We start from the raw sequence: 8,181 nt of genomic DNA, 5'->3' as shown, positions 1-8,181 counted from the left end.
ATTTAGACAATTGATGGAGGTAGTGTGTCCCCGGTTCCAAATCCCGTCTAGATTCCACTTCACTAGGCAGGCGATACAGAGACTGTACAGAAACGTCAGAAAAAGTGTCCTCAGTGTCCTGAAAAATGCCGTTGTACCCAATGTCCACTTAACCACGGACAATTGGACAAGTGGAACAGGGCAGACTAAGGACTATATGACTGTAACAGCCCACTGGGTAGATGTATCACCTTACGCAGCAACAGCAGCAGCGTCACCAGTCGCAGCATCTCAGAAATGCCAGCTCGTTCCAAGGCAGGCTACGCTGTGTATCACTGGTTTCATTAAGAGGCACACCGCCGACAACCTCTTAGAGAAACTGAGGGAAATCATCGCCCAGTGGCTTACCCCACTTAGACTCTCCTGGGGATTTGTGATATCTGACAACGCCACCAATATTGTGCGGGCATTACATTTGGGCAAATTCCAGCACGTCCCATGTTTTGCTCACACAATAAACTTGGTGGTGCAGAATTTTCTGAAAAGTGACAGGGGCGTGCAGGAGACGCTTTGGGTGGCCCAAAAAATTTCTGCCCACTTTCGCCATTCAGCGACTGCGTGCTGAAGACTGGAGCACCAGCAAACACTCTTGAACGTGCCCCGCCATCACCTGAAGCAAGAGGTTGTGACGCGGTGGAACTCAACCCTCTATATGCTTCAGAGGATGGAGGAGCAGCAAAAGGCCATACAAGCCTATACATCCACCTATGACATAGGCAAATGAGGGGATATGCACCTGACTCAAGCGCAGTGGAGAATGATTTCCGTGTTGTGCAAGGTTCTCCAGCCCTTCGAACTTGCCACACGTGAAGTCAGTTCAGACACTGCCAGCTTGAGTCAGGTCATTCCCCTCATCAGGCTTTTGCAGAAGCAGCTGGAGAAAGTGAAGGAGGAGCTAAGACGGAGCGATTCCGCTCGGCATGTGGGACTTGTGGATGAAGCCCTTCATTCGCTTTGCCAGGATTCCAGGGTGGTCTATCTGTTGAAATCAGACCACTACATTTTGGCCACCGTGCTCGATCCTAGGTTTAAAGCCTATGTGGTGTCTCTCTTTCCGGCCGACACCAGCCTGCAGAGGTGCAAAGACCTGCTGGTGAACACACTGTCAGCTGAAGCGGAACGTGACCCGTCAACAGCTCCTTCTTCATTTTCTCCCGCAACTGGGGCTGCCAGGAAAAAACTTAGCTATCATAAGCAACCCGCTGGCGGTGATGCAGGGCAGGCAGGACCAAGTTTGGACATCTGGTCTGGACTGAAGGACCTGGCAACAATTTCTGACATGTCTACTGTCACTACATATGACACTGTCACCATTGACAGAATGGTGGAGGATTACATCGGTGACAGCATCCAAGTAGGCATGTCAGACAGTCCATACCTGTACTGGCAGGAAAAAGAGGCAATTTGGAGGCCCCTGTACAAACTGGCTCTATTTTACCTGAGTTGCCCCCCCTCCAGTGTGTACTCCGAAAGAGTGTTTAGTGCAGCCGGAACCTTGTCAGCGAAAGGCGTAGGAGGTTGCTTCCACAAAATGTGGAGAAGATGATGTTCATTAAAATGAATTATCAACTCTTCCAGGGAGACCAGCCTCCAGAACATACAGAAGGACCTGTGGTGGTGGATTCCAGTGGGGACGAGTTAATACTCTGTGAGGATGAGGATGTACACAACACTGAAGAGGGTGAGGAATCGGTGGATGAGGAGGATGAGGACGACATCTTGCCTCCGTAGAGCCAGTTTGTGCAGGGACACATTAATTGCCAGCTTGTTTTGTGGGGGCCCAAACGAACCAATCATTTCAGCCACAGTCGTGTGGCAGACACTGGCGCTGAAATGATTGCTTTGTTAAAGTGTGCATGTCCTGTTTATACAACATAAGAGTGGGTGGGAGGGCCCAAGGACAATTCCATCTTGCACCTCTTTTTTTTCTTTGCATTATGTACAGTTTGGGGCCTAGTTTTTCAAACTGCCATCCTGTCTGCCACTGTAGTGTCACTCCTAGATGGGTCACATGTTTGTGCCGCCCACTCGTGTCGCTTAGCATAGTCATCCAGCTACCTCGGTGCAGCCTTTTGGACATAAAAACACTATTGTGAGGTGTGAGGTATTCAGAATAGACTGGAAATTAGTGGAAATTAAGGTTATTGAGGTTAATAATAGCATAGGAGCAGAAAAACCAACACATTCTGTGATTTTAGCTGTTTTTATGCTTTTTTAAAAAAAAATACAGATCCAAAACACAAAACCCAGAACCCAAAACACGGAAGGGTGGTTTTGGCAAACCAATCCAGATCCAAAACACAAAGAAAGATCCAGATCCAAAACCAAAACACAAAACACGAAAAGTGGCCGGTGCACACGCCTACTATAAACACACATTATTACACCACCCCAGCACAGACTGTATTAAAACACCCCCCTCCCCCACAGAAAAAAAAAAAAGCAACTATACCTCTCCCCATTACATAAGTATTCCATCCCCCACCCCCTCAAATATAATTTAAACATTTCATATCTCCACTAACACTTACCTGTCTGGTCCCTGCGGAACTCCAGGTACAGGAAGAGACAAAATGGACTTGAGGGGGCGGAGACTCGGGTGATGGGGCGGGGTCTTGGGAGCGGACAGGAGGAGGTGGATTAAAATAGACAGTTAGGGCAGGAGAGGGGTGGGCCTCCTGGTGAGGGGGCGGGATAGGAACAAGTATAGAATAGCCAGAGAGGGTAGAGGAGGGGGCGGGATCTTGCCCGGGACACTGGAGAGAGTGAATTCAGTAGTGACAGACAGGAGAGGGATGGAGACTCAGGGGTGTCTCAAGCAGGGAGGGACTGACACAGTCTCGTCTCAGACAGGAAGCAGGTAGTGTATCAATGCAGAGTGCACAGCCCCTGCTGCGGAGCAGACTCGGAACAGTGCTCAGTGTGCAGCTACAAGCTGCATGGATGTGACAGGCAGCCGGGTAACAGGCAGAGATTGCTGCCCAGCCGCTCTGATGGTTCTATTGTTGGAGCGACTGCAGAGCACTTTCTGCCTGTCACCCGGCCGTCAGTCCTGCATGTGCAGTGACACCGGCCCTCACTGAAGGAATAGTGTACCGGCCCGGGGGGCATATGGCTCCCTGCCCCCTGGCCCAGCCCGCCCCTGATCGCAGTGACTATGCAGACCCATCGCAGAGTGATTGACAGGAAGTGCAGTTTGTGGGAGGTGACGGGGGGGTGATCGGGGGAAATGCAGGCGTGCCAGGGTGTTTCAACGCCATTGATTGGGGGGGGATAAATTAACCACGGCAATGCCCTACATAGTGAGGCCTGATAGCGTGTGCTGAAGTTAGCAATTTCTGATTAATGTCAGATGTGTGTAAGCCAATGTGCAGGCGCGCACACAGGCCGGGTTTCTTAGTAACTAGGAACCCCCCCCTGTCCACTGATCCATCCGTGGCCCGCTGAAATTTATATATTTTTTTTTAAAAGAGGAGCGCTCAGAGACTTGTCGCTGCCTCATGTAGGGGGAGCTGCAGCAGTAGTGTGCAGCTCCTCTTAGCATTTTCTCCTGAGTTTTGAGACAAACCTGGCTGGGCGAGCCAGTGACTGTTTCCACTGACTCTGCTGAGTGGTGTCTTGCATGCCGGAGGGGCCCGTCGGCAGGTGTCTGTGTTTCTGTTTTTAGGTGAGGCTCGTAGTGATGTATTTGTGTGTGTGTCAGTTTGTGTATGTGTCTGTAGAGGGCTGCATCCATCTGCCCTGACTCCACTGATCCCAGCCTGTGTGGATGTTAATGCAGTCTGCTGCTGCCAGCAGTGTGCAGGTATAAGGAATTGCACCGTACACCCCTCTCATCCATCAGGAGGATCAGGTTACTGAGAGCCTCGGCTTCATGGATGACTGCCTCCTTCAGTACTGCTACTGGCCGGGGTATCTCCAGCTCTCAGGGCCAGCGCTTCCACTAGACAAGCTTAGGCAGCTTCCTAGGGGAGCCGGCCACTGGAGGGTGCTTCTGAGTCTGCCCTAACGGAGGGTGCAGGGGGTGCGATTGCTATGGCACGATTGCACCCCCTGCACCCTCCATTTGCCGGGAGCATGCTGAGATTGTGTTACTAGCAGGTGCCCGGCTCCTCTCTCTTCCCCCCCGGCGCCAGCACTCCTGAGCTCTGGCTTCAGTGTCCCGCAGTGCACTATGGGAGTGACGTCATGACGTCACTCCCATAGTTCCGAGGAGCGGGCGCTGGGGACGGACGGCAGCAGGCACTAGAACGGGGTTTAAGGTATGTATTTTTGTGTGTGTGTATGTGTGGGCACGTGCGTGTGGGGGGCTTACTACAGGGGCCTTACTATTGGGGGCACTACAGGGGCCTTACTACTGGGGGCATCATATGGGGTCACTATTGGGAGCACTGCAACTGGGGGCACTACAGGGGCCCTTACTACTGGGGGCACTTCAAGGGGCATTACTACTGGGGGGACTGCAGGGAGCATTACTGCTGGGGCACTACAAGGGCATTACTACTGGGGGCACTGCAGGGAACATTACTACTGGGGGGCACTGCAGGGAGCATTACTACTTGGGGAATCATATGGGGGCATTATTGGGAGCACTACAGGGGCCCCTTACTACTGGGGGTACTTCAAGGGGCATTACTACTGGGGGGACTGCAGGGAGCATTACTGCTGGGGCACTACAAGGGCATTACTACTGGGGGCACTGCAGGGAACATTACTACTGGGGGGCACTGCAGGGAGCATTACTACAGGGGGCACTACAAGGGCATTATTACTATTGGGGCACTGCAGGGAACATTACTACTGGGGGGCACTGCAGGGAGCATTACTACTGGGGGCACTACAAGGGCATTACTACTGGGGGCAGGCACTGCAGGGAGCATTACTACTGGGGGCTCTACAAGGGCATTACAACTGGGGACACTACAGGGGCCCTTACTACTGGGGGCACTGCAGGGGGAATCAACCCTTTAATTCGGGTCATGTGAATATTATTAGGGCGCTGTGTCTGTGAGCTGGGCGGAGGGTATTGGGAAATACAGGGGCGGCATTGTGAACCTTTGCCTAGGGCGCCCTGAAACCTTGCACCGGCCCTGCCAGCGCTGCCTCGGCTGCACAATGGGAACAATAAAAAGAAGGGCACTTCCGATTTATTGCATATGCTCAGCGTGTGGTCCAGGGCTCAGTACTGAAACCTGACCCAGTGAGGGACCTTTGCTCCTTATACAGCCAGGATAAGCCTTGGTGCACAGCCACCACCTTCTATTATCACTATCATCTCACACACAGATTATTATATCAGGGACACATCTTATAGTGTTATCTTACAGTGCAGACACAGCGAGGAATTACAGAAAAGCACGCGAATGCTAGCATAAGCATGAGAGGAGATAAGCACCCTGTTTTTTATTGTAGCAGTACTGGTTAGAACTGGGTTTGTGGTCGCAGTCATGTTATTGGTTTTTGTATTGAGTCAATCAGAGTTTGACAGCCTATCAGGGACCTGTTTAGGCGGGCTCTGTTTAGGGTTATCAGTGCACTGGGAGGAGTCAGCTTCCTCTTTTCCAGTTGTGATCTCCCCTGGGATAAGTACCTCAGTAACTCTGTGTCATAATATTTATTCATTATTCTTGCCACTGCTTGTTTTTACCTTCATTTACTATCCCATATATATTCTGCCTCTCCTATCTTGCATCTCCTCTATTATTTTCATCCCACCCGTGTATCCCACCCCACACGCTCCTCACACCCCTCTGCCGGCTCTTTCCCCTCTGCATTTACTTGATAACCCCCCTCCTGTGCCCCATCCATTATGCTGCGTCCGCGCCGCAATGCTCCCCCCCCAGCGGCTGGTCGATGCAGCCAGGCCGCTTGCGGTGGCCGCCGCCTCTCCTTGCCCGCGCGTGTGTGATCCAGGGCGCTGGCGGCGGCCACTTACAGTGCGGGCTCGGCGTCCTCGCGCCTTCACCGTCGGGCCTCCAGGTTTGGCTGGCCCGTGGAGGGGGCCCGTCTTCAGGAGCCCCTCAGTCTCCAGGGTTTGGCGGTGGGAGCGTGTCTCGGTCACCGCGGCTCCCGCCGTTGGCCCTGCCCAGCAAACAGCGGTGGCCATTTTATATATGCAGGGCCTTTAGGGCCTCTAGCCTTGGCAGCTGCCTCTCCTCACACACGCGGGGCACGTGCACTGCACCCGCGCGCGTGTCCTCCGGGCCGACGGCACCCGCCTTGCCCGGAGCATTTGTTAGTGCACCCGCTCTGTCCCCATCCAGCCGGCAGGGGTGGCTGGTGCGAGCGGGTGCTGCATCAGGTCCCCCCCGCTCACCAGCCGCTTCCATGAGGCCGGGCAGCGCGGTGTCCACAGACACTGCGCTAAGCCCCGCCCCCACAAGTAGCGGGCGCCATATTAGGTGTCCTGAGTCCCCATTGCCGCGAATGGCACCGCACGGCGCGCACACTGCACCCGCGCGCGTGCCCTCTTGGCCGGCGACACCCACCGTTGATGTCCCCAGTTCGCAGAGCATAGTGTCACCAGCGTCTTTGGCTCCTGCTGCCAATGTCACGGAGGATGTTCCGGCTTTATCGATTCAAGTCATGGTGGGCTCATCTCACAGCGCGGGACAGGAATCGGTTTCCACGGTCGGGGCCGCTACCTCATCGACGTCTGGAGCAGGTGAGATCACTTCACCACATAACACTGCCACGTCATCACACTCTGAAGTCTCATACGATTCATCTGGCTCAAGCGAAAAACCGCACAGGCTCACGCGTTATTTTGTTAAAAAAAAAAAAAGGGGGAAGCATAAGAGCACAAATAGATTCCGTAGTTATGCAGACAGCTCGGTTCCGGATGCATCAGGCGATGCAGTTCATTGCTCTAATACTGTGTTTTTGCGGGGGTTAGATAGGTGTGTTAAGAGGTTTTTATTGAGGGTTTAGTTTGCCCGTTGTTCGTCCAATTTTTTGTTTCGGCCAAAGGAACATTAAGTCAGCTAGGGATTAACCAGTGGTTGTGAGGAAAAAATCGTTTCCCCTTCGGGTGTTGTTCCTAAAAGGAGGCCGGTAAATTCCGGTTGATCCAACACCTGTTCTATCCGGAGGGAGAGTCCGTTCACGACGCTCTAGATCCAGGCGAGTGCAGCGTCATTTATCAATCTGTTGAGGATGATCTACGGTGGGTGCACGAATTCGGTGAGGGAGCCCCATTGGCGAAGAGTGACAGAGTCCGTTTTCAGGCTGATTCTTTCAGATACATGGGTTTCAAAATTGATGCGTCATATTGTGTGGATAAGTGTTTGCCAATGGTATTCTCCATTTCCTGCTCCTTTTTCGAGTATTTCAGCTCTTTCCTACAGTGGTGCATTCAGCCAGGTTTAGGGCAGTCAAGTATAGCCCATTATTTAGATGAATTCTTATTGGTAGAGAGGGCCACAGCAGGCGTAAACAATAATAAAAAATAAAAATAAAAAATAGTGAACTAGTTTGAATAGTGAACTCAAGATCGACATGCGCTTATGGTGCACTTTTTGCAGGATTTTAACAGGGTTCGGTTTTTGTTTGCCCAAGCCAGTGGGCTTTGGATTGTGGGGCCTTTTTTGAGGGTCAGTATTGCGCGGAGGCTTGGCCACAGGATTGGCGAGCTGCCGGTTTTACAAGCAATATGCTCCTCCTCGAGTTGTTCCCAATTGTAGTGGCCATAGAGATCTAGATGGCGCAGCTTAGTAATCGAAGCATAATTTTTCTGGTGTGACGGCAGACTCACTCTGGAAGCGCTGGCGACGGGTACCCTAAGGTCCTATACGGAAGCGTGGAACTCTTTGCTGGCTTTCATTAACAAAATAGATCAGGGTAAGAGTATTGAAGGTAACAGGTTGCAGTTCAGTGGTTTTGGCATGAACAAGGACGGTCAAAAGCAGCAATGTCCGGTGCTTTGGCAGGCACTTCATATTTTTCACAATTGCGTGTCTTGGTAGACCCAACTAAGTCATTTACTCTTTCCAAAGCTCTGAAGGGTTGGGCGTAAGAACAGGTGCATTCAGACGATTCTCGTAGGCCAGTAGGTACCAGTTTGTTAAGGAATAGCGGCCTGGCAGCTGCAGGTGCGGCCTTTAGAGATTATGAGGCGATGTTGTCAGTTTGGCATTTGTTTTA

This window comes from Taudactylus pleione, unplaced genomic scaffold, assembly GCF_031769625.1.
Source record: "Taudactylus pleione unplaced genomic scaffold, aTauple2 ptg001477l, whole genome shotgun sequence".
In the NCBI taxonomy this organism is placed as follows: Eukaryota; Metazoa; Chordata; class Amphibia; order Anura; family Myobatrachidae; genus Taudactylus; species Taudactylus pleione.
The sequence above is the reverse complement of the archived record's forward strand: the minus strand, read 5'-3'. Positions refer to the sequence as shown.